This window comes from Diplotaxodon limnothrissa, linkage group LG3 (genome assembly GCF_057381915.1).
Source record: "Diplotaxodon limnothrissa isolate DT_005_m linkage group LG3, D_limnothrissa_male_GT1.1, whole genome shotgun sequence".
NCBI lineage: Eukaryota > Metazoa > Chordata > Actinopteri > Cichliformes > Cichlidae > Diplotaxodon > Diplotaxodon limnothrissa.
In genome coordinates, this window is record NC_140598.1 from 14836730 (window position 1) to 14863628 (window position 26899).

The window sequence follows — 26899 nt, forward strand, 5'->3', positions numbered from 1 at the left end:
CAGTGGACTGGCCTCCATGTGAGACTGCTCCAGCTGCTATGTGATAGTCCAGCTGCAAACTGAAGATCATATGCAAGTTTTGGAAATTAAACTGTACAATATAAAGCGCCTTGAGGCGACTGTCGTTGTGATTTGGTGCTATATAAATAAAATTGAATTGAAACTCAGAATATTCTTAACTTAGCTTTAAAACCAACCCAATCTCTCCTCCACACTCACAAACAAAGACAAACCAACTGACACATCTGAGTCCCTCACTTTCTTCAATCCACTCACTCTCACAAGCTCCACTTAGTCACACTGGCTCTGTTTATTACTAATTACTATTGTCTCCCCAGAAACAGTTCAGTTTTCTTTTTTCCTATTTCAGTTGTGTTTTTTGTGCTTTTGCAGCGTTTTTTTTTTTATTGCTGGTGTTTTCTTAAGTTGCAGTCCGTTTGGCCTCTCAGGGCCACCGTAGATAAGGGCCAAAAATAAATACATAACATCATTTCAATCAGTTTAAAGGTTTATTTGCAAGACACAAAAACAGAAAAAATTAAAAGTTACAAATGTATTGTGCATGAAACAGGAATTCAAATGTGGCTCAGATGTGTGTCACAAGTTAATCTGGCTGTAGGCTATGGCACTTGACCACAGGTGGCGCTAATTGACTTGACTCCATTTGAGTGCGCACAAAGTAAACTGCACACTTTAGTTGTGAAGCAAAAACACTGAAATCGCAGTAATAACACGCACGAGGGGAACGATAACGAAGACCAGATGCTCCTGATCGTTACTCTTGCTGTCCTGTGAACAGCATCGGCGTGGTGTTAATGGTTTGCTTTTGTTTTGGCGAGCGCCCCGTGAATGAGAATATGACCAGGTAAACCCGCGACATTTTTAAATAGTTTGTCGTTCAACAGCAACAAGACTGACGGAGTGTGTTTGAGGAAACCTCACAAATGTCACAGATGAAATATTTGGTGTTTATTTGCTGGTTTGTCGGTAGCAGCTCCTTCAAAGTAAGTCTACCACACATCTGTTTGACCAACGCCAGTTGATTTGGATCACCGGTCCAAACAATTTGAACGATTGTTGTGTTACCTTTGTGTTGAGTTTGACTGATATTTGCTGGATAGCAAATGTTTTAAAGCTGTGCAACCTTTATCTGCACATAGCAGTTAAACTGTTTAGATCAATCTTTATTGATAATATACATTATTTATTTATGAATTACTGTGTACACAAGAATAAGTTAATGTATTAAGATAAACTGGCTGAAATTTTTGTATTATTCTTGTGATTTTTGTTTTATTGGCCCTGTTTATTTACAGGCCAGGTGACCCTTTAGGGGTTTAAAATGCCGAGCCAATGAACGGCTGGGAGCAGGAATCTTTCTTCACTGAAGCTTCCACTTCCACGGGTCTGGTAGGAAGTTGTCCAAGCCAACAAAACAAACAGACAAAAAATCCATCTATCAATCACCTGGATCACCTGTTGAGAAAGAAAAAAGAGAAAACAAGCAAACAAAAGAGAGCAATATAATAAACAACATCATCGCGATGATCTATGTGAATATAACTGTAAATACTAAATATTGAATAATATTGTGCAGCACGTAAGATCGACAGCGCACAGTGTGCTTTGAGGTAGCAGCCAAAATGCAAGGCAAGTTTCTTTATATCGCACAATTCAACAACAAGGTGATCCCAAGTTCTTTACAGAACATTAAAAAACAAAAACAGATAAAAAGCATGATTTAAACGTGACATGCCCGTGAGCTCCGCCGGCAGCCAGCTGTGCCAGAGTGACCGAGCCCCAGGCTGAGAGGCCAAAGGCACCCCACCCCCGAAGGAGCCCGAGCGAGCCCCAGGCTCCAGGCCCCGACAAGCAGTACCTGGACGCCCATCCCCAGACACAAAGAACCACCAACGCACCGATGTCTGAGGGCGTCTGCCACTGGCAGGGGGAGTGGTGGGGGGAGATAGGCCTCCATACCTTGGAGGGCCTGAGATGTCCCCAGAGAGGTGGTGTCTGATACCCGACCTGACATATGGACACAGACAAACAGGCACACACAGATACAAACATCCATTCCCACCCTCATGCTCTCATATGCAATTACTCAGCAGCAGGTAAGCGCAGAGCCCCTCCTGATAGCCCTCAATGTCTACGTGGATTTAAAATTGAGAGGTGGGCAACGGCGCCAGGGGTGAGGTCGTACACCCTGATGGTCTTCTGGATGCCGTGTAGCGTTCCCACCCCCAAGGTCCTATATGTATGTGTTATGAGAGTGTGAGTAATGTGAATGTCTAAGTTGTGGGATAAAATTGAGGCAGAGGCAGCCAAAAGGGGACAGAGGGGAGATGCCTCCTCTGCACCCTGGTGACACACCTTTACCCCAAGGCCCTGCATGTGTGGGTGATTGTGGTGGAGCGGGAAGAGGGAGGCAGCTGGAGATGGGGAGGGAAGGAAGGGAAGGGCAAGGGGGCCCAAGCCCATCTGGACTGGGGCCCAGTTCAGCAGCGCCGCCCGGCCCCACAGAGCCCAGGACGGCCCACCCGATCCCACCACAGAGAAAACTGCACCCACCCCGTCATCCAAATTCAAATTCAAATTCAAATTTTATTTGTCACGTACACAGTCATACACAGTACAATATGTAGTGAAATGCTTGGACAACTGCTTGTGACCTAAAGAAAACAAAAAAGGAAAAGGCTATGAATAAGATAGGAAATAAATATGAAAAATTAAAAAGGGTAAATTTAACTAGGAAGGAATAAAATATAAATTAAGGTTAAAAATGAAATAACTGTACAACACAAATTAGAATGAAGGGTAAATTTAACTGGGAGAATAAGATAAAATATATAAATTAAAGTTGAAAATAAAATAACTGTACAACAAAATACACAATATAGAACTATATAAGAATGTATGAAGAAATATAAATAAATATATACACAATAACAGCAGCTGTACAAGTATTAACCTGAAATGAAGAATATAATGTCCAGTGTTGTGCAATCCACATTATTTAGTGTCTTGTGCAGTGCAAATATGCTTAAAGTGATTTAAGTGATAAAGTGAAAACAATGTCCAGAAAGTCCAGTGTGTGTGTAAGAACCATATGTGTGGGTCAGTACTGTGTGGTGGTGTGATTGAGAGACCGTATCGCCTGCGGGAAGAAGCTCCTCCTCAGTCTCTCTGTGTTGGTCTTCAGGGAGCGGAATCGCTTCCCTGACCTCAGCAGAGAGAACAGTCTGTTGTTGGGATGGCTGAGGTCCTTCACGATCTTCCTGGCCTTGGTCCAGCACCGCCTGCTGTAGATTGAGTGCAGGTCAGGGAGCTCGGAGCGGATGGTGCGCTCAGCTGACCGCACAACCCTCTGTAGAGCTCGTCTGTCCTGCATGGTGCTGTTCCCGAACCAGGTTAAGATGTTTCCCGTCAGGATGCTCTCTATGGTGCAGGAGTAAAAGTTCCTGAGCACCTTGGAGGGCAGTTGGAAGTCTCTCAAGCGTCTGAGGTGGTAGAGACGCTGTCGGGCCTTTTTCACCACGGTGTTGATGTGACAGGACCATGACAGGTCCTGCGTGATGTGAACTCCGAGGTATTTGAAGCTGTCCACTCTCTCCACTGGGCACTCGTTGATGACGGGGGTCTGGTAGTTCCTCTCCTGCTTAGTGCTGAAGTCCACTATCAGCTCCTTTGTCTTACTGACGTTTAGAAGGAGGTTGTTCCTCTGGCACCAGTTCTCCAGATTCCTAATCTCCTTCAGGTAGGCCGTCTCGTTGTTATCAGAGATCAGGCCCACCATGAGAGTGGTGGAGGCTGAGACATGTCCGCCCATCCTTACTGCCTGTGGTCTGCCAGTTAGGAAGTTGGAGATCCACTGACACATAGATGAGCTGAGTCCCAGATGCTCCAGCTTGGTGGTGAGTGTTGAGGGAATTATGGTATTAAATGCAGAGCTGTAGTCTATGAAGAGCATTTTAACATAATTCCCCCTTCTAGTGTCCAAGTGAGTGAGTGATGTGTGGAGGAGATGAGAGATGGCATCGTCTGTGGAACGATTTGGACGGTAAGCGAACTGTAGCGGGTCCAGTGTGTCTGGTAGTGACCAGGCGTTCAAAGCACTTCATCACTACTGAGGTGAGGGCTACAGGGTGATAGTCATTGAGAGAAGCAGGGTGGGGTTTCTTCGGGACAGGAACAATGATGGACTCTTTGAAGCATGTGGGGATCACCGACTGAGATAAAGAGATGTTGAATATCTCAGTGAACACAGGAGCTAGCTGGTATGCGCAGTCTCTGAGGATACGACCTGGGATGCCGTCTGGTCCTGCTGCTTTCCTGGTGTTCACTCTTTTGAAGGCTCTCCTTACTTCATGCTCGGAGATGACGAGCACGTTTCCGGTGCTGGCAGTATGTTCCTGTCTGCAGCCGTTAGCGCCGCTAGCACTAGCATTGTTGGAGTCCTTAGCTGCAGCCTCGAAGCGAGCATAGAAAGTGTTCAGCTCGTCTGCCAGAGTCACGGCCGCGTTCGTCATACCGGTTGTTGGTGCTTTATAGTCCGTTAATCCACTCATCCTCCAGACAACACAAGACATAGACACCCAGGCTGAGTTCTTCCTCCACCTCTCCTGTATCTCCCCCACCTGCAGAGTGAGTTCCTGGAGAGAGGAGACCTCCTGCAAGATGTAACAGCCTCCCCCACCAGTCTTCCATACAAACGTTAGACATGCAAACACTTAACACAGCAACACTGAAAGCATTTGAGTGTAAATTTCATTCAAATCAAACTTTATACACAATTACAATAATGGAAAAAAGTCTAAATATTAAAACACTACAACCACCGAAGAAACAAATAAAACCAATCACAATCAACATCAAAATATGATCATAGAAAAATAGAAGAAGAAGATGACAGCTCCAGCACCGCCCACGACCCTGAAAAGGAGATGTGGAAGCGAACGGATGGATGGAAAAATAGAAGAGACATATCATACAATTCATACACGTTCATGTGATATCTTTGGGTTCAAAAACACAACCTTGAATCCTTCTTTTAAATTACATTTAAATTTCAGCTGGCAGCAAAGAAATTAATCACAAATTAACCACAATTAATCTGCAGCTTCATCAATCTGATGCTGAGTTTCTGACTGAAATTCAGTCTGAACATGTCTGACTCTGTGAAACAGTCAGAGTGTTTCTCTGACAGCAGGAGCCTCTTTACACTCAGCTTCACACAGACGAGCTGAGGAACGATCAAGCAAACTTCTTCTGTCATTTTTTTTTTCTTTTTTGTGTCCCGTTTGGATCTATAGCCATCAGAATTGTTGTCTCAAGGCCAAGAAAGATGCCAAGCGGATTTATTTTACCAAGTGGATCATCATGGCCTTGCCATATTGGTCCATTTGATTGACCTTTATTATAATTATGTATTTATTTTATTTTCAGTTGTTACAAACGGGACAGACATGACTGGGGGATAGGACAGGGAGAAAGAATGAAAGAAAGAGAGGGAGAGAAAGAAAACCAAAAGGGAGAAGAGACGGTGAGAAGGGGGGGAAGAGAGAAAAAACCCCAAAACTCCTGGGTCACCTGTATGGAGAAAAAAAACAGAAGAGAAAGCAAACAACAAAGAGCAACATAATAAAAAAAACCAGCACCATCACAATAAACTAGCTAGCAGTAGATATCAGTAGATACTAAATAATAAACGATATTGTGCAGCACGCAAGATAGACAGCGCACAATGTGCTTTGAGGCAGCAGCCAAGAAAGCTGTAGTCCGCGTCTGTGAATACCCGTGTGTACACCTGTGTGTATACCTGTGTGGATCAGCATGCTTGCATTCCAAAGGTTTCTCCATGTAACGATCTGCTAGAGGGTGTGGGGGGGCCACAGCCCCGTCCTCCAGGGCATGAAGCAGGTATGGAGGAGATCAAAACTCCAGACATCCAGAGGCCCCCAGAACACAAGAGACCAAGGAAGACCAACAGAGGGGCAGCCGCGCCACTGTCCCAGTAAGAGCTGAGGAGAGTCCCAGATGAGGGCTCACTCAGCAGCCGCGGAGCAGAAGCCAGGGGGAGTTGCAGTGACGCGCCCGTGAGCTCCGCCAGCAGCCAGCTGTGCCTGAGTGACCGAGCCCCAGGCCGAGAGGCCGGGGGCACCCCACCTCCGAAGTGGCCCAGGCTCCAGGCCCCGACAAGCGGCCGCCAAGGAGTGAGCCGGTGTGTACCCAGACGCCCACCCCCAGACACAAAGAACTACCAACACACCAACACCTGAGGGAGTCCGCCACTGGCAGGGGAAGTGGTGGTGGGGGGAGATAGGCCTCCAAACCTTGGAGGGCCTGAGATGTCCCCAGAGAGGTGGCGTCTGATACCCAACCTGACATATAGACACAGACATACAGGCACACACAGACACAAACATCCATTCCCCACCCCCTCATGCTCTCATATGCACTCACTCCACAGTCAACCAACGTGGAGACAGACATAAAGAGACGTTGTACACACGATCACACTCCCCAAGCGTACTCTACTAACCAGGTCTAGGTACCCTTGCCCCTGGAGGGGGGAACTGCACCCAGACCCAGGTGGTGTTACCCTTTTCCCTGCAGTGGGGAGCAGAGGTGGGACCAAGTCATTGTTTTGCAAGTCTCAAGTAAGTCTCAAGTCTTTATCCTCAAGTCTCAAGTCAAGTCTCAAGTAATGTCAGGCAAGTCAGAGTCGAGTCTCAAGTCACTGGTGTAAAAGTCCGAGTCAAGTCACAAGTCTGAAACTTTGAATTTCAAGTCCTTTCGAGTCTTTAAAAAAAAAAACAACGAAAAAATAATGTTGCAGTTATGCTAAATGTAAATATTAGACCATGTAATTTTAAAATCTGTGTTTTTCTCAACACATACAAAATAGTGAACTTAGAAAATATACACAAATTGTGAAATTGCACCTCTTTAAAATGCAGCTCAATTAAACTTAGCTCCAAGAATAATTTTCACCGACAGTTCTGAGATAAGCTGCATGTTATTCTTGGATGCGGTTGTAGGACCAGCTTTAAAATCGCATGACAAAAATATCATACACATTAAAAAAAACTGTATCACCAACGTAGCCTGGACAACATTTGCTAGTTAGATGAAGTCAGCTATCTCATTGTAGCATATTTATATGCATATTTATAATCATACGGTTCTTGGAGTGAGTGCATACACTCATGAAGTTTAGTAACTTCAGGTCACTGCAACAAGCCCAGGTACAGTTTACCGACGGATGGGTGCAGGACCTTGAAATGCACCGTGTAGAACGAAAGACCATCGTACGTATCATAAGTTTACCAGTCTCACAAATCGTCGTCATAAATACACATTCATTAACCGTTTATTAATAGGACCTTTGAGCTCAACGGTAATTAATTAGCAGTGGAAATAATTTCTGGTACCCATCACAGAAATGTAGCAATTCAATTCAATTCAATTTTATTTATATAGCGCCAAATCACAACAAAAGTCGCCTCAAGGCGCTTCATAGATACAGAGAAAAACCCAACAATCATATGACCCCCTATGAGCAAGCACTTTGGCGACAGTGGGAAGGAAAAACTCCCTTTTAACAGGAAGAAACCTCCGGCAGAACCAGGCTCAGGGAGGGGCGGCCATCTGCTGCGACCGGTTGGGGTGAGAGAAGGAAGACAGGATAAAGACATGCTGTGGAAGAGAGACAGAGGTTAATAACAGATATGATTCAATGCAGAGAGGTCTATTAATACATAGTGAGTGAGAAAGGTGACTGGAAAGGAAAAACTCAATGCATCATGGGAATCCCCCGGCAGCCTACATCTATTGCAGCATAACAAAGGGAGGATTCAGGGTCACCTGGTCCAGCCCTAACTATATGCTTTAGAAAAAAGGAAAGTTTTAAGCCTAATCTTAAAAGTAGAGATAGTGTCTGTCTCCCGAATCCAAACTGGAAGCTGGTTCCACAGAAGAGGGGCCTGAAAACTGAAGGCTCTCCCTCCCATTCTACTTTTAAATACTCTAGGAACAACAAGTAGGCCTGCAGAGCGAGAGCGGAGCGCTCTAATAGGGTGATATGGTACTACAAGGTCATTAAGATAAGATGGGGCCTGATTATTTAAGACCTTGTATGTGAGGAGCAGGATTTTGAATTCAATTCTGGATTTAACAGGAAGCCAATGAAGGGAAGCCAAAACAGGAGAAATATGCTCTCTCTTTCTAGTCCCTGTCAGGACTCTTGCTGCAGCATTTTGGATTAGCTGAAGGCTTTTCAGTGAGTTTTTTGGACATCCTGATAATAATGAATTACAGTAGTCCAGCCTGGAAGTAATAAATGCATGAACTAGTTTTTCAGCGTCACTCTGAGACAGGATATTTCTAATTTTAGAGATGTTGCGCAAATGGAAGAAAGCAGTCTTACATATTTGTTTAATATGTGCGTTGAAGGACATGTCCTGGTCAAAAATGACTCCAAGGTTCCTCACCGCGTTACTGGAGGCCAAGGTAATGCCATCCAGAGTAAGAATCTGATTAGATACCATATTTCTAAGATTTTCAGGGCCGAGTACAATAACCTCAGTTTTATCTGAATTAAGAAGCAGAAAGTTAGCGGCCATCCAGGTCTTTATGTCTTTAAGACATTCCTGCAGTTTAACTAATTGGTGTGTGTTATCTGGCTTCATGGACAGATAGAGCTGGGTGTCATCTGCATAGCAGTGAAAATGTATGCTATGTTTTCTAATGATACTGCCTAAGGGAAGCATGTATAATGTAAACAGAATTGGTCCTAGCACTGAACCCTGTGGAACTCCATAATTAACCTCAGTGTGTGAAGAGGACTCTCCATTTACATGCACAAATTGGAGTCTATTAGATAGATATGATACAAACCACTGCAGCGCAGTACTTGTAATACCTACAGCATGTTCTAATCGCTCTAATAGGATATTATGATCAACAGTATCGAACGCTGCACTGAGGTCTAGCAGGACAAGCACAGAGATGAGTCCACTGTCAGAGGCCATAAGAAGATCATTTGTAACCTTCACTAAAGCTGTTTCTGTGCTGTGCTGAGCTCTGAAACCTGACTGAAACTCTTCAAATAAACCATTCCTCTGCAGATGATCTGTTAGCTGTTTGACAACTACTCTTTCAAGGATTTTTGATATGAAAGGAAGGTTGGAGATTGGCCTATAATTAGCTAAGACTGCTGGGTCTAGAGATGGCTTTTTGAGTAAAGGTTTAACTACAGCCAGCTTGAAGGCCTGTGGTACATAGCCGATTATTAGAGATAGGTTGATCATATTTAAGATCGAAGAATTAATTAATGGCAGGACTTCTTTGAGCAGTTTTGTAGGAATGGGGTCTAAAAGACACGTTGATGGTTTGGAGGAAGTAATTATTGAAGTTAACTCAGAAAGATCAATTGGAGAAAAAGAGTCTAACTTAATATCAATGGTACTAAGAGTAGCTGTAGATAATATTACATCTGTGGGATGATTATTGGTAATTTTTTCTCTAATGATAAAAATTTTATTTGTGAAGAAGTTCATGAAGTCATTACTAGTTAACGTTAAAGGGATGGTTGGCTCAAAAGAGCTCTGACTTTTTGTCAGCCTGGCTACAGTGCTGAAGAGAAACCTAGGGTTGTTCTTATTTTCTTCAAGCAGTGACAATAATATTGTATGCTGTAATCATACTGGGCAATTAGTGATACAAAAAACCTGTTTTATCCTGTGAATAAAAGTATATGTTTTTGTCAATGTACCATAATAACAGAAGCGAAACGCAATATTGTGTCAGGACAATTCACTATTTATGCACAATAAATAAAGGAGCATAGCGCGACAATTTCTGTTCAGCGCCAGACTTGCTTGTAACCTATATCACCAATTATGTTATGAAAATGACGCATTAACTACAACAGCAGACTGACCTTTGTGTAAATGCTTGGAGCAGACTAACCTGTGAGCTGGAGTGTTCTGGGACGTTATATTTGGTCTTAGAATGGCTGCAATCCAGTCGCGTCTTTGTTACTTCGGAAACATGGCTCGAACAATTTCTCTTCAACGACGTAATCCGATAACAACCGATCTCTTTACCCGTCGGCTTCCCGTGGCTGTCATGCGACCGGCTATTGCAGTTAATGATACAACAGCTTCTTTTTATCGCTGTGTAACTGATTTTAATTGAAAGCCTGCGTGCGCTAGTACCGCTTGCCACGAGTTCCCAGAATCCTTTGCGGTTCTACCCGTGAATGACGTCACATTTTCAATCTCTATATAATATGCATGTTAAATTTTATATTTGGGGTAAAATATCAAGTCTTTTCAAGTAAACCGGTTCAAGTCCAATTCAAGTCCCAAGTCATTGGTGTAAAAGTCCAAGTCAAGTCACAAGTCTTAGAACATTTTTTCAAGTCAAGTCTAAAGTCATAAAATTAATGACTCGAGTCTGACTCGAGTCCAAGTCATGTGACTCGAGTCCACACCTCTGGTGGGGAGAGGCAGACCACCCCGACTCCGCAGCAGCAGGGAGGCCCCACACTCCAGACCGCAGTCGGACGGCCAACTCCTCCTAGCCCCCCCGGCTCCAGCAGGCCGCAGAGAACGGGGGTGAGAGAAGACTCCAAACCTCCCTCCACCCACTCATTGTAGTGTTGATGCATGTGTGTTCTAAGGTGCATTTAAAACCCAGGAGGGCATGGAGCTACCTGCCAGAGAGCAGCAGGTAAGCGCATAGTCCCTCCTGCTAGCCCTCAATGTCTACGTGTATTTAAAATTGAGAGGTGGGCAACGACGCCAGGGGTGAGGTGTACACCCTGATGGTAATTTGGACTCCGTGTATCGTGCCCACCCCCAAGATCCTATATGTATGTGTAATGAGAGTGTGAGTAATGTGAATGTCTAAGTTGTGGGATAAAATTGAGGCAGAGGCAGCCAGAAGGGGACAGAGGGGGGGGGGGGGGGGGTAGCCTCCTCTGCACCCTGGTGACATACCCCTACTCCAAGGCCCTGCATGTGTGGGTGGTTGTGGTGGAGCGGGAAGAGGGAGGCAGCTGGAGATGGGGAGGGAAGGAAGGGAGGGGCAGGTAACCCTTCCCTGGGGCCAGCTCCCCCGCTGACCCCAGTAGGCACCCACATACTCCGCGACCCGCCAGGGAAAGGGGACCCAGGCCCATCCAGAAACAGTCAGAGTGTTTCTCTGACAGCAGGAGCCTCTTTACACTCAGCTTCACACAGACGAGCTGAGGAACGATCAAGCAAACTTCTTCTTCTGTCATTTTTAACAGCAGCTTGCATCCAAAGATGTTGCACTACTGCCATCTCCTGGCTTTTACTCTTACTTCTCTTCCAGATCCTCAGATCCTCTTGATGACATCAGTATTTCTCAAAAATGAAAAACCACTCCTTTCACCTCATCAGGACTTAACTGATTAACCACTTTTTCAAACGTAAGTTTTATTTCACCACCAGTTCCCACCCTCAACACTCTCCTTTGACTTCTATACTTCCTGCAACTAATAACCACACGTTCAACCGTCTCCATAGCATTACACCATCACATAACCCAGTCGGATGTTTCCCCATCATAAAAAGAGAACCATTCAGAAAGCAGTGACCTGTTTGTATTCTCCTGCTGCCTATTTAACCCACTACTCCTCTTAACTTCTATTGTGTTTTGTACCCCATGTCTCCCTTTTGTTCCATTATCCCATGCCATTCTCCAGAAGTTCTTACTTTGTGTCCAAACTATTCTTTTCCCTCAGATTTCAACAATGGTATCTGCACATCTATGTCTACTTTTTTAACAGCTGCTTTAGCCAACCTATCTGCTCTTTCATTACCCACAATACCTCGGTTGAGGGCGTCAGACCAGCACAGTCTCTTTCAGCACACATGGATATTTCATCAGTCTCATAGACGCTGAGAACAATTTGTATATGAGACTAAAGAAACAGTCCACACATAATTGAACAAAAGGCCTCTAAAGTTCTGTGGTTGCCACATTTCCACATGACTGTTTAATTACAGCAAAAACCATCATTATAATTATCTTGATTGATATTGTAATCTCAGTTTTCAACACAATTGTTCATTAACTTAAACAATGTTACAAGATAAATATATATTCTTAGTGCTTATTTTCTGGATAGATTGTTTTATGTATTTTAATAAGAGAGGCCTTTATAAACCAATCGCAGTGTGTGTCTGGCAGGAAGTGAAGCAGGAAGTCTGAATATAGCTTGTGAGCTTGTGAGAGACGTTTCAAAATGAAAACAGAGGAATTAGAGAATGAAAGTGCAAAGTAATAGTAATGAAAATGATATGAAATAAATGTCTTAGTGTGTTAATACAGGTGCCCATGGACTTGCTCAACCTCCTGGAAGAATACAGCAGAAAAATGATAGATTAACAGAATTGGGACGAAAACAGGCTTTGGTTTAAAATGTCACAGCTTCACCTCTCATCCTGTCCTTATCCTCAGAAGAAGCTTAAAGGACAGTTAATCTCCTGATGAAGACAGAAGACAGACAGAACAACACCGTGGACTTGAAGAATTAACAGCAGGCAAAAAGACAGTGCACCTGACCTAAAACACTGAAGGGTCCAGCAGCATGTATGTTGATGGAAACATGCGCTCTGAATTACAAGCTGGAAAGTGTACCAGTGACATGACTGTGTGAAACCACTGGATGGGACTGTCTGAGTTCATATTTGCCATGCTGGGAGTTAAGCGCCAAGAAAAGACTGAAAAGAGGAAGAGAGAATGAAGAGAGAAGAAGAAACAGCTGATTTGGGCCTGTGTTTGATTTGGGAGGCCACACAGGAAGTTGAGAGAAGAGGGGACGAGGACCGGTGAGAGGTGAAGGTTGGACGTGTTAAAGTGACAGCATAGGAAAGTTGGGTTGAACGTTGAGGCTGAATTTGTGGGTTTAGAAACATCCAGAGCATCGCAACAGAAAGGTAAAGAAAAAAGTAAGAGAGATAAAGAAATAAATAAACTAATAATACATAAATGAATAGAAAAATAGAAAACACACATGTAGAAATTGTCACATGTGAAATTATTTTTGGAGAGAATCAGAAGTGAGACAGTTTGAATCCACAGTTCAGCGCAAAGATGCAGGAATTAAATCTGATTATAAAAACACATCGAGGCAACAAAGACCAGCTTACACTCAGTATTAATATGAACACACAACATACACGCAATGAAGACATGCTTACACTCATGAATGTGAATACATGACATAAATGCTGAATGGTGTAGATTTAACACACTTAAAGGCTGAAGCTGAGGAATAACTCAGGAAGTTGCAGGACAATAGAGCGACTGTTGTGACAAGGAAAAAGAGACTGGGAGGACCAACCAGTGATTAGAAGCTTAAAGCAGATTTAAAATAGTGAATTAGAAGTGGTTTCCAGCTGATTGAGCAAAAGAAGTGACGACTGTAGAAATAAAAATAAAATGATAATAATTGAATTATGCAGCAATGTTTTGAATATGCATTTCTGTTGTCAGGGCAACTTCTCGAGATGTGACTCAATATGCAAATTAGTTGAATGAGTGGGGACAGAAAAAAAAGAAAAACTCAAGTTTCCTGTCTGAGACATGAGTGAAGTTTGCATTGAGAGAAATATATCTGTGACTGTGTGAGAAGAACTGTTTGGTAAAATATATGATAGCAGCCGCAGGACAATTAAATAAAGTCTGTGACTAAGTGCAGTCGTGCAGATCTGGAGAAGAAGTTTATAATTTAGTGATGACACATTGTTATAAAGTGTTTAGAAAGGGCTTAATGGGAATATTACTGTTGGGCAAACTGTGCGGCTTTAACAAGATTTTCTGTGTATTTAGCAGGTGAAACTCTGTCAGCTGACTTCAGACTGTCAGGAAGCTGAAGAACCTGAGGCCAACCACTGAAACATGATGTGGGCAAAATGAACAGAGGGAGGGATTTTAAAGGTGAACATTTAGGACTTACTGCAAATGTTACTATGTCAAAGTTACTGTGACTCAAACAGAGGAAATTTTGATTTTCTTATTTCCACACCCAGCATGTTTTGGGTGTTATATGCTATTAAATACTTTTAAATAAATTAAAAAGTATTTTTAATTTATTTTAAATAAATTAAAAAGTATTTAATAGCATATAACACCCAAAATATGCTTCGGTTCACATTTAACTCCAGAAAATCATCAATCAAAACATGGATATTACCTGACCACAGATTCGTGGTGACGTCACTGCTCTTTTAACTGTTCGGTGTCTTTGTTTGTTTGCTGGTTGTAGAAATGGTTTATATGAGCTTTGAGCTGAGAGTCAGAGGTTTCTGTGGACACTGCTCATGTCGGCACTTATATTTCTGACCTTTTCTTATAACCGATTAAACATGATCTCCTCCCTTTTGCCCCCATTTTTGGTGGTGTAGGTACAAATGATCAGGCATGACATTCTCATAATAAATAAGATACTGCAAATAATTATTTCTGCATTTGTGCGATTGAAGTGAATTGAAAATGTGTATGAAATGACACTGTTTTAAAGATTTGGCCTAAATAATTTTGGAGTGAATGAGTCTAAACATGATGACCTAACTAGTGATATCCTGACACACACACACACACACACACACACACACACACACACACACACACACACACACACACACACACAGCATGTTATGCCAGTTTCAGCTGAAACTATGTTTCAAACCATGTTCCGGGTTTTTAGTTCACCATTTATGAGGCTTCAAGAAGAAAATAAAAGACAGATCTGAATGTTTGAAAATGTTTTGGAAAGATTCTGTAAAGATGAGATGAAAAATACTCAAAGGATAAATTTAATTGGTTTATTATTTAGATAAGTTGAAAAAAGTTAAACAAGCAAGTAAATGAAGAAACAAGGTAAAATGAAGTAATAATGAAAAAAGTTAAACAAGTAAATGAAGAAACAAGGCAGAGGAGAGAAAAGCCCAACAATCCCCTCTGAGCAAGCAGTTGGCGACAGTGGGGAGGAAAAACTGCCTTTAAACGGGCAGGAACCTCCGGCAGAACCAGGCTCAGGAGGGGGCAGTCAACGGCCGGGACTGGTTGGGGGGGTTAACAGAGGTGGAGCAAGACGAGGCTACATCAGGTGAGGAAGCAGTAGCGTCTCTCCTCCGGAACAAGTGGAACCATTTTTTCTTTTTTTTCATGCACTTTTCCACGAGCGCTTTTTTCTCCAGGATGAGATTTCTCAGCTCATCGATGGTTTCTGCGTTTTGTTCTTCAAGTTTCTCACATCTTTGTTCCACCTCTTCCAATGTTGCTTGTTGTTCTTCAAGCTTGTCTTTGAGTTGTTTGGATGTTGCCTCCTGTATCAGCTTGTCCTTGTGCATGTCTGCATTTCTCTGTTGGACCTCTTTGTGCTTGTCTTCTAACTGCTCGTTTCTTTTCTGGATTTCTTGGAGCGTGAGCTGCAGGTCTTCATGTATTTTGTCTTCTTGTTGTTTTTGCGCCTGCATTTGAGTGTTTTCACACTTCAAGTTATTGAATTCCACCAAAATCCCCTTAACGAGCTCGGAGTTGTTTCTCGCTATCTGATCGATCCTTCTCTGCATCTGTGAGCAGCGTATCTCCAGTTTGTCCTTTTCTTCTTCCACTTTAGTTGCTTTGTCCTCCAGCTGATTACAAAACTCTTGCAGTTTTAGATTTTTAGACTCAAAGTCCTGGACGATACGTTTTCCTTCTTTCAGTCTTTCTTGCTGTTGCTCTTTCTGTTGAAGAAGGTCTTTATTTTGGCGCAGTGTTTCATCCAGGCTTTCTTTCAGCATGCGGTATTTTTCCTGCATGCTCTTCAGTTCGTGCTGCATGTCTCGTTGCTTTTTGTCCTGCTCTTCCTTCTGTTGGAGGAATTCTTTCTTTTCTTCCACAGCTTCATGGAGCTGTCTTTGGAGGAGCCGATTTTTTCGGTCCATGTATTGGAGATCCCGTTGTATCTTATCAGTCATCGTTTTCTTGTCTTGGAGCTGGTTGGTCATTTCTTTTAGTTCTGCACTCTTTTGCCTGTTTTCTTTAATGAGGTGCACAATCTGCTCTCGGGTCTGAGCAAATTTGATTCCCCAGCCCTCATTAATAATTTTTATGTCCGGCTGGCGCTGTTGTCTGTCTTCCAGCTCTTTATTTTGGGCTTCCATTCGTCTACATTTGTCCTCCAGTTGAAGTTTGTCTTCTTCAATTTGTTGCATTTTTTTCTGGAGAAGGTAGTTTTCCTTCCTACTCTCCTCTAACGCCCTTTGGAAGGATGAGACGCCATTTGGGGAAATTGGCCGGCCACGCCAGGAAGGAGAGGCGGCGTAATCTTTTTGAATTGGTTGTTTTTTTCTTGGAAACATGTTGGAGTTTCTATACGATGACTTTGAAGAGCTTGTGGTGAACGTTTTGTAGGCTGCAAACACAGATGCTGCTGAAACGAACTAAAACTTGCTGTTTCTCACCCCTACTTAAGGAAAAACATCAAAGGACTTAAGATTCTTAAGATCTATGACATCATCACTCCCTAAGCCAATGAGATTGTCACAAGACATTTTGGAATGGGGTATTTTTTTTTAAACTGTTTTCAAACTTAACTTAAAATTTCAGTGTTTCCTGGTTGTGGACTATTGGTTAGTCCAGCCGATTAAGAAATTAATTGTCACAAACATCACTAATATTATATAACAGACGACAGAAAACACGAGTTTTTTTTCTACTCAATAGAGGTATAATAAAAGTTTTTTTAATTATCCTACTTTTTATAAAAGAGAACATTTATTAAAGATTATGTATTTAATTAAAAAACTCTGTTCATCTAAAGCAAGGGTCAGCAACCTTTAAGACCCAAAGAGCCAAAGAGCCATAATTGGCCTATCTGGGGTTGAAAGGCTCGATAAATGCACGGCGTTTCGCCGGGTACACCGGCTTCCGCGAGTGTGACACTTATTTTGAGCGATGAAAAAATAACAAAATATAATTTTATTTGTATATTGCAAAATCACAATAATCTTCCAATTTAGAACTACAAGTTAAAAAAAGAACTAACATAAATAAAATACACTTCAGCTAATTTATTTTCACAAACCACGCGGAGCCGCACTATAAGGACTAAAGAGCCGCAGGTTGCCGACCCCTGATCTAAAGGGTTTAACAAAAAGGGGGAGCTTCCTGCTGGAAATTGAAATGTCCCCATGTCCCCACTGGGCGATCGTGGCTCAAGAGTTAGGAGTTCGCCTTGTAATCGAGCCCCGGCTTGGACAGTCTCGGTCGTTGTGTCCTTGGGCAAGACACTTCACCCGGCAAGACACTTCACCCGTTGCCTACTGGTGGTGGTCAGAGGGCCTGGTGGCGCCCCAGGGTGGCTGTAGCTACATCACCAGTGTGTGAATGTGTGCGTGAATGGGTGGATGACTGAACGTGGGTGCTTAACTAGTTAAAAAACAAACAAACATCTGTCTCTTATTTTTTATGTCACACAGGAAAGAAGCTTCAATGTCTGATGAGAAGACATTAATTTGTTGGTGTTTGTGGTGTTTGGTGCAGTTTTCTTGTTCTCTGGCTTGTTGTTTATTTACAGTGGAGATGAAGATCTCTAACAAGTTGATTTGTTCACATTTGCACATTTTTAAGAGGAATGTGTTTTTTTGAGTTTGTACACTATATGCATGTAAGGCAACCGTTTCCTTTTTCTGTATTTTTGTGTGCTGCTCTTTTAACAAAAGGGGAACAAAAGACATTTAAATCGACCTCAGATGATTTGTTTAAATTTTTACAAGGTCTTACTGAGGTGATGCAAAGTGAAACATGCTTCTTTTTTGGTAATGTGCTGGAAAAGCTTGAAAATTGACCTTGAATGTGCTTAAAAAGTGCTTGAATTTGACCCTAAAAATGTGTATGAACCCTGCATATATTGCAGTATTTACAGTTTATAGTAGGAATTTCATGGCAACAGCTAATCTTTATTTTGTTTACTGGGAAATGAAATGCTGCCAATTCACAAAGCTGTGCTTCAGCTGCACTTCCTGTTGTAGACTTGTGATGCACACAGGCTCTGTTCCAGCACTCAGCATGTTCTTCCTTATTTGCTCCACCAGGGGGAGCTCCTAAACTATGACATCCTGATAGGAGTGAACCAGGGAGAGGGGCTGAAGTTTGTGGACGACAGTGAGGACAACGACGGCATCTCAGCTGCGGCGTTCGACTACACCATCTCCAGCTTTGTTGACAACCTCTACGGCTACCCAGAGGGTGAGGACGCCACCTCTGTACACTGCCACTTTTTCAGTTATTCCATTTTACAGCCTCCTCTCACTTAACTGCATTTTGCAGCATCATCAGGTTTTGTCTCATTAGGAGCCGCGTTTGTTGATTTGTTCGTTTTTTTCTGTTTGCTGTATTCATTAAAATAAACGGATAATCGTCAAAATGACAAATGTGGACAATTATCAAAGCTTACATTACAATTCTGACAGCTTGAGTTCACATGAATTTTCAAAAGAATATCAAAACCTGTGAAAGTGCTTTAAGCGTTTAAAACATACGAGTAAAGAATGGAATCAGTAACATGTGAGCCCAGTGAAGTGCATCAAACAAGACAAGCGTGCTAAAGAGAGCCACTCATCCACATCACGGCGTGTCTGCGCCTTAACCTTTGAGGCTCTGTGGGCAGTAATGCTATCATCCCCCAGGTAGTGGGCTCCCAATCTCAGTGTCGGTGTTTCTGACAGATCGGCCTGCGAACCCCTCACAGCCGGACCACAGTCACAGTACAGACATGTTTGGATAATGCAGTCATGCTTCCTCTCTGCTGCCTGTCACTCCTTCTGTTATCTGAAAGACTTTTTTTCCTGTCTAGATTTCTCACTCGCTTCCTGGCTCTTGGTTCATCTCACCAACATTTGCTTTGGTTTCATATCTGTTGATCAGACCGATCTCTTAAAAAATGTCTTGCACTGCTGTTACTTTACTCTTAGCAGTTTTCACTTTTATCTTTCTTCCCCCTCCTTTTGTCCCCTCCTGTGCTTCTTCACCAGGCAAAGACATCCTGAGGGAGACCATTAAGTTCATGTACACAGACTGGGCGGACAGGGACAACGGCGACATGCGGCGGAAGACTCTGTTGGCCCTGTTTACGGACCACCAGTGGGTGGCACCAGCTGTGGCCACTGCCAAACTCCATGCTGAGTTTCAGTCCCCAGTTTACTTTTACACGTTCTACCACCACTGCCAAACCGAGACGCGGCCCGAGTGCCGACGCCGCGCACGGAGATGAGATACCTTACGTGTTCGGCGTACCGATGATCGGTGCCACGGACCTGCTCCCGTGCAACTTCTCCAAGAACGATGTGATGCTGAGCGCTGTGGTCATGACTTACTGGACTAACTTCGCAAAGACTGGGTAGGCCTCATGTCACAGTAGTGTAAACTGTACACGTTACTGTATGTTCACTGATAGCCTTCTAGTCATCTTGAATACTTGAATCTGGGTTGCTAGTTTAATTCCCGTGTGGCTTTGAAGAATTGAACATACTGGTTCACCAAAAGCATCCAGATCCCAGAGCAGCCGGTTGGTCTTAGATAGTTTAAAGGTTGCACAGAGAATGGGCCTCCTGTCTGTATTCAGTGTATTGATGCCACATGTTACTTATAATGGAGACTGAATATAACTTTGAACTGAAACGTTTAACCTTTATGCTCCACCAGGGACCCCAACCTGCCCGTCCCTCAGGACACCGAGTTCATTCATACCAAGCCCAACCGCTTCGAGGAGGTCATCTGGACCAAGTTCAACTGGAAGGACAAGCAGTACCTTCACATCGGTTTGAAACCTCGTGTCAGAGACAACTACAGAGCTAACAAAGTGGCCTTTTGGCTGGAATTAGTCCCTCATCTTCACAGCCTGCACGACGTGCTCTTTCCCACCACTACGCGCTCCCCCGCAGGCCGTGACCCCGGCACCATGAGGCCCAGAAACAACGTTCCTCGAACCACTCGTCATCCTTACCCTACCTTCCCATCAGATCCTGAGCCCGAGGGCTCAGAGCGCCCGCCCCAGGACCTCTTTCCCAGACACACCCGCGACTACTCCACCGAACTGAGCGTGACAGTTGCAGTTGGAGCGTCGCTCTTCTTCCTCAACATCCTGGCCTTCGCCGCCCTTTACTACAAGCGTGACAAGCAGCACGAGATGCGCCGGCACCGGCTGTCCCCTCAGCGGGGCGGCCCCGCCAACGACCTGGCTCACAGCCAGGAGGAGGAGATCATGTCCCTGCAGATGAAGGACTGGGAGCACGACGCTCACCACGACATGGAGCCCCTGCGACCCCACGACATCCTGCGGCCCGCCTGCCCTCCCGACTACACCCTGGCGCTGCGCCGCGCCCCCGACAACGTGCCGCTGATGACGCCATAGACCATCACCGTGATCCCCAGCACCATCACCAGCATGCAGCCTCTTCACGCCTTCAACACATTCCCCTCCACCGGCCACAACAACACCCTGCCCCACCCCCACTCCACCACCAGGGTATAGTAGGGACAGGCCCGACACAGCGCCACCTAGGGACCAGGAACACTGGCTCTGCTACCGCTCTGGAAGGGAGGCCTCTAGACGTGGGCCTTCGTTCTGTCCTCTTATTCTCTTCTTTCTCCAAAAGCAACTACACCTGCTGCGTCATGTGCTGTGAAACTTGGCAGCTCCCTCCACTGGTGGCATGTGGAGGTGCAACTGAAGTGTCCAGCAGCAGATGAGCAGTTTGGGGTGGGTGACTCAGATCTTTCAAAGATACTGTTTTCAAAGACGGTCTGCTGTTTCCAGGCTCAAGACCTCCAACATTTGTCAAAGGGACGAATGCTCTCTCGCTCCTCGCTGTTTTCTCTTTTTTACGTTGGCGTCATCTCTTTTTCCATCTCCTGTGTGTTATGTGCACATTATGCTTCTCTTTTCTACATCCGTGTTTTATTACTGCTCTCTTCCTCTCATTTGACACGCCTCCCTCCTGCTCTTCTCTAAAAATTCCCGATCTGCTGAGCAGTCTGGAGGCGGGAGGCGTACACTAAACATATAACCATGAAAACACTGATATCTTTCATTCGACCAGCATTTTTAGGTGCCAAGTAAGTACTGCTGTGTTTCATTTCTCATCGAGGGAGAAGAAAAGAAAGAAAAATAGAGTTTCGCTATTTACCGTCAACTAACAGAGTTCTGTCATGTTCTCATGACAAAGTGCCAAACTGGCCTCAGTCGTGATTTTCTTTCTTCCATCTTCTCTCTTTTTGTTGTTTTGTTTGAAGCATTTGTTAAATTGTTGTTTTTTATTGTGTGGAAAGAATTTTTCTGAAAATATAGATATAGAGAAATGATATTATATATAGTTCTATATAAAATGTGTACAAAGGAGAAAGTATATAAAAGGGTTTTCTCAGTGGGGGATCTATGCATGAATTATTTTTAAAGACGCGGGGAACAGGACACTGTACCTGTCGATGCATGTTTCCCAAAATCTAAACGAGTCATATCGCTCCATGTTTGCTACTTTTGGTTTTTGGTTTTCTCCCGCAGAGTAAGAGCATCGCAGGAGCATCGCAGGAGCATCGCAGGAGCATCGCAGGAGCATCGCAGGAGCATTGCAGGAGCTCCTGAAGTCAAACGACGCCTCCCAGCACTCATTTATTAAAACGGAGTCGATGCCAAAAGTCTTAAACGTTAGAATCAAAGCAACAGCTGTGAACTCAGTCATGGTGTCATGTGCAGCCTCCGTCTTACTGTCACTACTTTTTCATTTTAGGGTACGTGAGGTAAAGCGTCCGTCGATGTAGCTTGATTGTACAAAATTATTTTTCTACGTTATTAACAAAACAGAGCAGAGACTGATGCTGCTCCTGTCTGACCCCCTTATGTCTGCCACATGTGTATTCTGACTTCATATCATCACTGCTCCCTCCCTCCTCCTCTCTCCATCCTACACCGCCTTTGTTATTTAACACCGACCCCCCCCCAAACTGATAATCAGACAAATTCCCAAACAGCTGACTTCACTGTGTCGACACCGTTCCTGACTATTTCTGACCTCAGTTCAGCTCTGCTATTATCCTCACATTAAGGGTTCGTTCACCTGCCTGCAGATGATCTGTGAGCTCGTCGGTTGTAAATTAAACTCTAAGCACACTGAGGGTAACCGGGAGGCGTTCAGGGCCTGCAGTGCAGAGCTGCAACATGAAAAAAAGGGATGGGGGCTCAGATCTCCTGAACAGGGTGGAAACAACACGGTGGGTTTGTGCTGTTTGTGATTCCTGCTCCGTCACTCTGGTGGAGACGACTGCAGCTCAGCAGCGCTCCCTGCTGACCCTCTGATGAAGATGTCAACAGTATGTAAACTGAGCTGACGTGCTGCTGTTTGAGCCCACGTGGTAGCGTACGTCCAGTATGGGAGAACTTAGTCACCGGTGCTGTCTTTGCTTGTGCTCTAGCTTTAGCCTGTTTGATTGTTTGTTTTCTATTTTATTACTGCCTAAAAGGGGAGGTGGGGGAAACACATGCCTGACTTCTCCTGTCAGAGGTTTTGTAAGCTCACTGGAAGGGAAACGTGCACAATGTAAATCATAAAACAACTGAGTGGGGCTGTGCTGCAGGTGGATCAGTGCTGTGGACAGTAGCTGTGGAAAAGAGACTGGACAAAGACTCTCAGCCTTAAATACAGGACAGAGGATGATCCGATCATCTTTCAGCTAACAGTGTCGAGCAGAAGGGCGGCCGGCTGATGCGTCCGTACGAACCCTTTTGTACTCACTCCTGTGTATAAGGAGGTGGCGAGGGGTTGTGTAGTTAACCTCAGTGATAGGTTTGTAGCATAAACCTATTCGTTGGAACGTTAAGGACAATTTAATTACATAGCAAAGCAAGACACGAGTAGGCAAAGTTCTTTATGTTTCCCGTGCACGGGAGAGAACCGGACAAACGCCGTTCCTTCGCTTCACCCCAGTTGCTCTCGTCCGCTCCCCCGTAACACTGCTCTTTTATTGAGGTTACATGAATATACATATGACGTTCATTAACATATGACGTCTACATACAAACAAAGAGTACCTTGCTTGTGCGTGCGTGTGTGTGTGTGTGTGTGTGTGTGTGTGTGCGTGTGTGCGTGCGTGTGTGTGTGTGTGTGGTGGGGGGGGTCAGAGTGTGACCCCATAAAGACTTCCCTAAACCTGCTGGTCTGGAAGTCCAGCAGTTCATCTAAACAAAAGGCACTTAGCCTAAATCAGATATAGATACATTTATCCTAAATGAACAGAGGGAGTGACTTTAAGTCTGATTTCAGACTATGTCAGTATTAGTTAAGCCAAGAGTCGGGCAAAAGCTTTATGGCCCGGAAAGTTCTAATTCCCACAACATATTGTTGGATTAGTAAGCAAAACTTTTCTGTGATGAAGATTTTTGGGGTCGTTGTTTTAGTGATGGGTTCATTCTGTCAGTTAGCTTTGGCTTGTTTTCTTATTTCAATAGAGGGAGTTTTACTAAACATGGACATGTCGAGGAGCGGCTCATTATTTCTGTAACAGTGCACTTAGAGAAAACTGTCAGGTGTCGCCCCCTTTGGTGATGATGTTTTGTGCTCTGATGAGCTAATAATCAGCTCTCTTTTCCTCCTTCTTTGTTCTAAGCAGGCCTGCAAGATTGAATTAACAGCGCTGTAAAACATTGTTGTGAGAGCAAATATAAGGTGAGCTTTTCCAGATTACAATGGGCTGAGGAAAAGGTCACCTGTGGGAACCTGCGAGTTCCTGTCTAAAGGATTGCAGCGAGTCAATCCAGTCCAAGATCATAAAGAACTCTTTTTCTAAAAACAAAAGAAAGAACAAATAAATGAGCTCATATTGATGAGGGTGGAGACTCTGATGCTTTGCGCGTGAGGCTCCACTTGTCTGCTGTGCAGCCGTGACAAAGACTGGACCAGCGTTAGGATGAGTAGATGTTGACAAACAATTCACGACGCCGGTAAGAAAAAGGTGGATGCTTTGCTTTGCTTTTGGCAGGAGCACAAGAGAGAGAGGGAGACCGAAAGGTTCACATGAGAGTGGAGCTGCAGACTCCACCCTTGGGCGGCTAATTTTGGGTTGCTGATGTTTGCTTTAAGAAAATGTTGTTTTATTGACTGGGTTTAGATGATGGTGTCACATTATATTGTTGGGAAAATGCCAAATGCTGAAGGGGAGAAAATGTTTGATATTACTGATGTTACCATTAACCAAAGCAGGCCACTGTAGAAGTCAATGACATTTTATAGAAGGAAAACAGAACCAAAGCCAAATGTAGGAGTTATATAGGGGATTGGTGGACTTGTCACATTCCAAATCCAGTTATGGAACAACAAACACTGGTCCAAGGGAAAGGGCAGGTGATACGAGGTGGTGCTGGAGGGAAACGAGCAAAGTAAAGACAGCAAACCTATTTTGGTTCGATTTGATAAAGTCAGATTAAAAGAAGTACCATGACACTCAGAGGATCAACGTGAAACTAAAACATACGCACATTTTGTATGAAGCACATGACTGATAACTGTTGTGTTTTAAGTTTAGTTTCTTATAGCACAGAGTGGATCACAGTGAGGGAAGGACAGGGGGGGAACTGAGTTTAAATGTGAAGTTGATGCTAATATACAGGTTTTGTTTCTAGGTCGTTCTGGGGATGCAGGCTCTGGGTGGAGCCAGGAGCTGAAAAGATCGAACATGATAATTAAACTGATTTTATTATTTAAACACAGGTTTGCAGGCCCGGAGCAAATATACTCGAGAGGAGAATCGCTGAGGTTTTCTGAGAAATGATCTGATGAACCTTTTTCTTTTAATTTTCTAGTTGTGGTTTTGTTTGACACATGAAGATGTGTCAAAAGGGGGAGTTTTAGGTCTAATTTTAAATGAAATTAATGGATAATTCATTATTAATATATATCTTTAATTGATTATGTAGATTTTTTAAATTAATTACTGAAATAGTTCATTCATTAGTGATGCATTTATTTAATGCAACCATAAAATTATTGCTAGTTTAAGTAAAATCAATTTAAGACATCAATATTAAAGGTTAACTTATGATAATGAATACATGCAACTATAACTGATGACATAAAAATGAGGATTTCTTAAGCTGAAGCCAAAGTGCTGACTCATTTGTCATGTTACTCTCAAATGTTTTCCCTAATAACAAGAACATAATTACACTTTAGCCACAAGAGGGCAGCAGCATTAATATAAGTCACATGTATATAAAGGTACAGTGATTATATTACAGTGATTTTGACAAAAACAAAACAGTTGATGGCAGTGTGTTTTTCCATGACAGAATAATTACGCACACCCCACTTTGCAGTTATTTATTTGTAAAAAATGTTTGGAATCATGTATGATTTCCGTTCCACTTTGTGTTGGTCTTTCACGTGGAATTCCAATAAAACTGATTCATGTTTGTGCTGTAATGTGACAAAATGTGGGAAAGTTCAAGGGGGCCAACACTCGGACCGGCGGCCGCCTCGGGTCTCTGCTCCTCCTGCCTCCCCTTTCCCTCATCCACCTGCTGTCTCTGTGGAAGCTCCGCCATAGCCACCACCAAACAACTGAGTTATTTCTACACATCGACCAGCATCCGGCCAATCCACCACCTTCCATCGTTTATACCGTTACAAAAAAAAAAAATCATAAAAAAACATCATTGGCCCAGAAAAACGAAAAATCACCATCAGTATGCCCGATGGCCAGTCCAGCTGTGGTCGTGCCATCAGTTAACCCTTCGCTTGCCAGCTGTGACACGCGTGCCCAGGGTTGCCGACCCCTGCTCTAAAGCATCTGATTTGGATTCCTGAGATCAAATATATTTTCCTTTGTGTTTGTTTTCTTCCCATTTGTGGCTTTAATGTAGTGTTACATCCTGTTTGTTTGCTTCCATCTGTATACATGTCCAGATTCACTGTTATGTTTCTATTCTTACATTGCTGTGTGATCACTGTTCCCTCTGCTGACTGATGTGACCTTTTGTATCTCACACTGATACTTGTCATATTTGTATCTGCGCCTAAAAGATAAAAAGTTTTCCATGCTAAAACACAGCTCCACCTCCTGCAGTTCTCCCTCTGAACCACTAGATGTCTCTGTTATCTAAATGAAGACGTGCAGCACAGCAACCACAGCAGCGCTCAGATCACACGTGTCCTGTTATTATGTATAAAAGCATGAAACAAGTGAGACAGGTGGGATCAATATTAATGTTGTGGAAATATATGAAAAAGCAACAGAAGAGTGAAAACATTTCCTGTTTCTAGAAAGATCTTTCAGCTCACAGCTGCTCACAGACTGTATTTACAAGTGACAAACTGCAACTCTACAGTACATCTACAGTATATATCAAATATATTCTGTATTCAAATCTATTGAGTGATGTTTGAAAGTCTTTCCAGGTGAGTTTGATCCAGGAGGGTCTGAAGCCAGAGTCAGACAGAGACTGTGCAGAGACTGTAGAAGGACAGAGCAGCAGCAGAGCAGTCCAGATACACTGATGATCCTCTGTCAGATCCAGAGGGACACACAGGGATGATGCTGGACTCTACATTGTGTCTGACAGTGGAGCTGTTCTCAGAGCAGTTCACTCTGCAGCACTGACAGTCATCTGCACTTCTTCTCATTCCTCTGTCAGTCACTGCTGGATGAAGCTCTCCTCTCCACCTCCCAGTAACATGGCCCAGTCAGAGCGTCTCTACACACAAGCTGCTGCTGCTTCAACCTCTCTGGATCATCAGGACACAGCTCCTCCTCTCTCAGCACACACACCGTCCTGTTTACCATCACCAGCTCCACCTGCAGAGAGAAGAAGGAAGAGCAG

The 26899-nt window shown here is 43.7% G+C and overlaps 1 protein-coding gene and 2 pseudogenes across 1 annotated transcript in view; 1 reads left to right on the forward strand and 2 right to left on the reverse strand.

Annotated features, from left to right (window-relative positions):
* Positions 1-26899, reverse strand: part of LOC146634638 (protein NLRC3-like) — a 272849-nt gene that overhangs the window by 214004 nt on the left and 31946 nt on the right. The window lies entirely within an intron of this gene.
* LOC146634643 (uncharacterized) lies at positions 15148-16391 on the reverse strand (annotated as a pseudogene).
* Positions 16409-20563, forward strand: LOC146634644 (neuroligin-2-like; annotated as a pseudogene).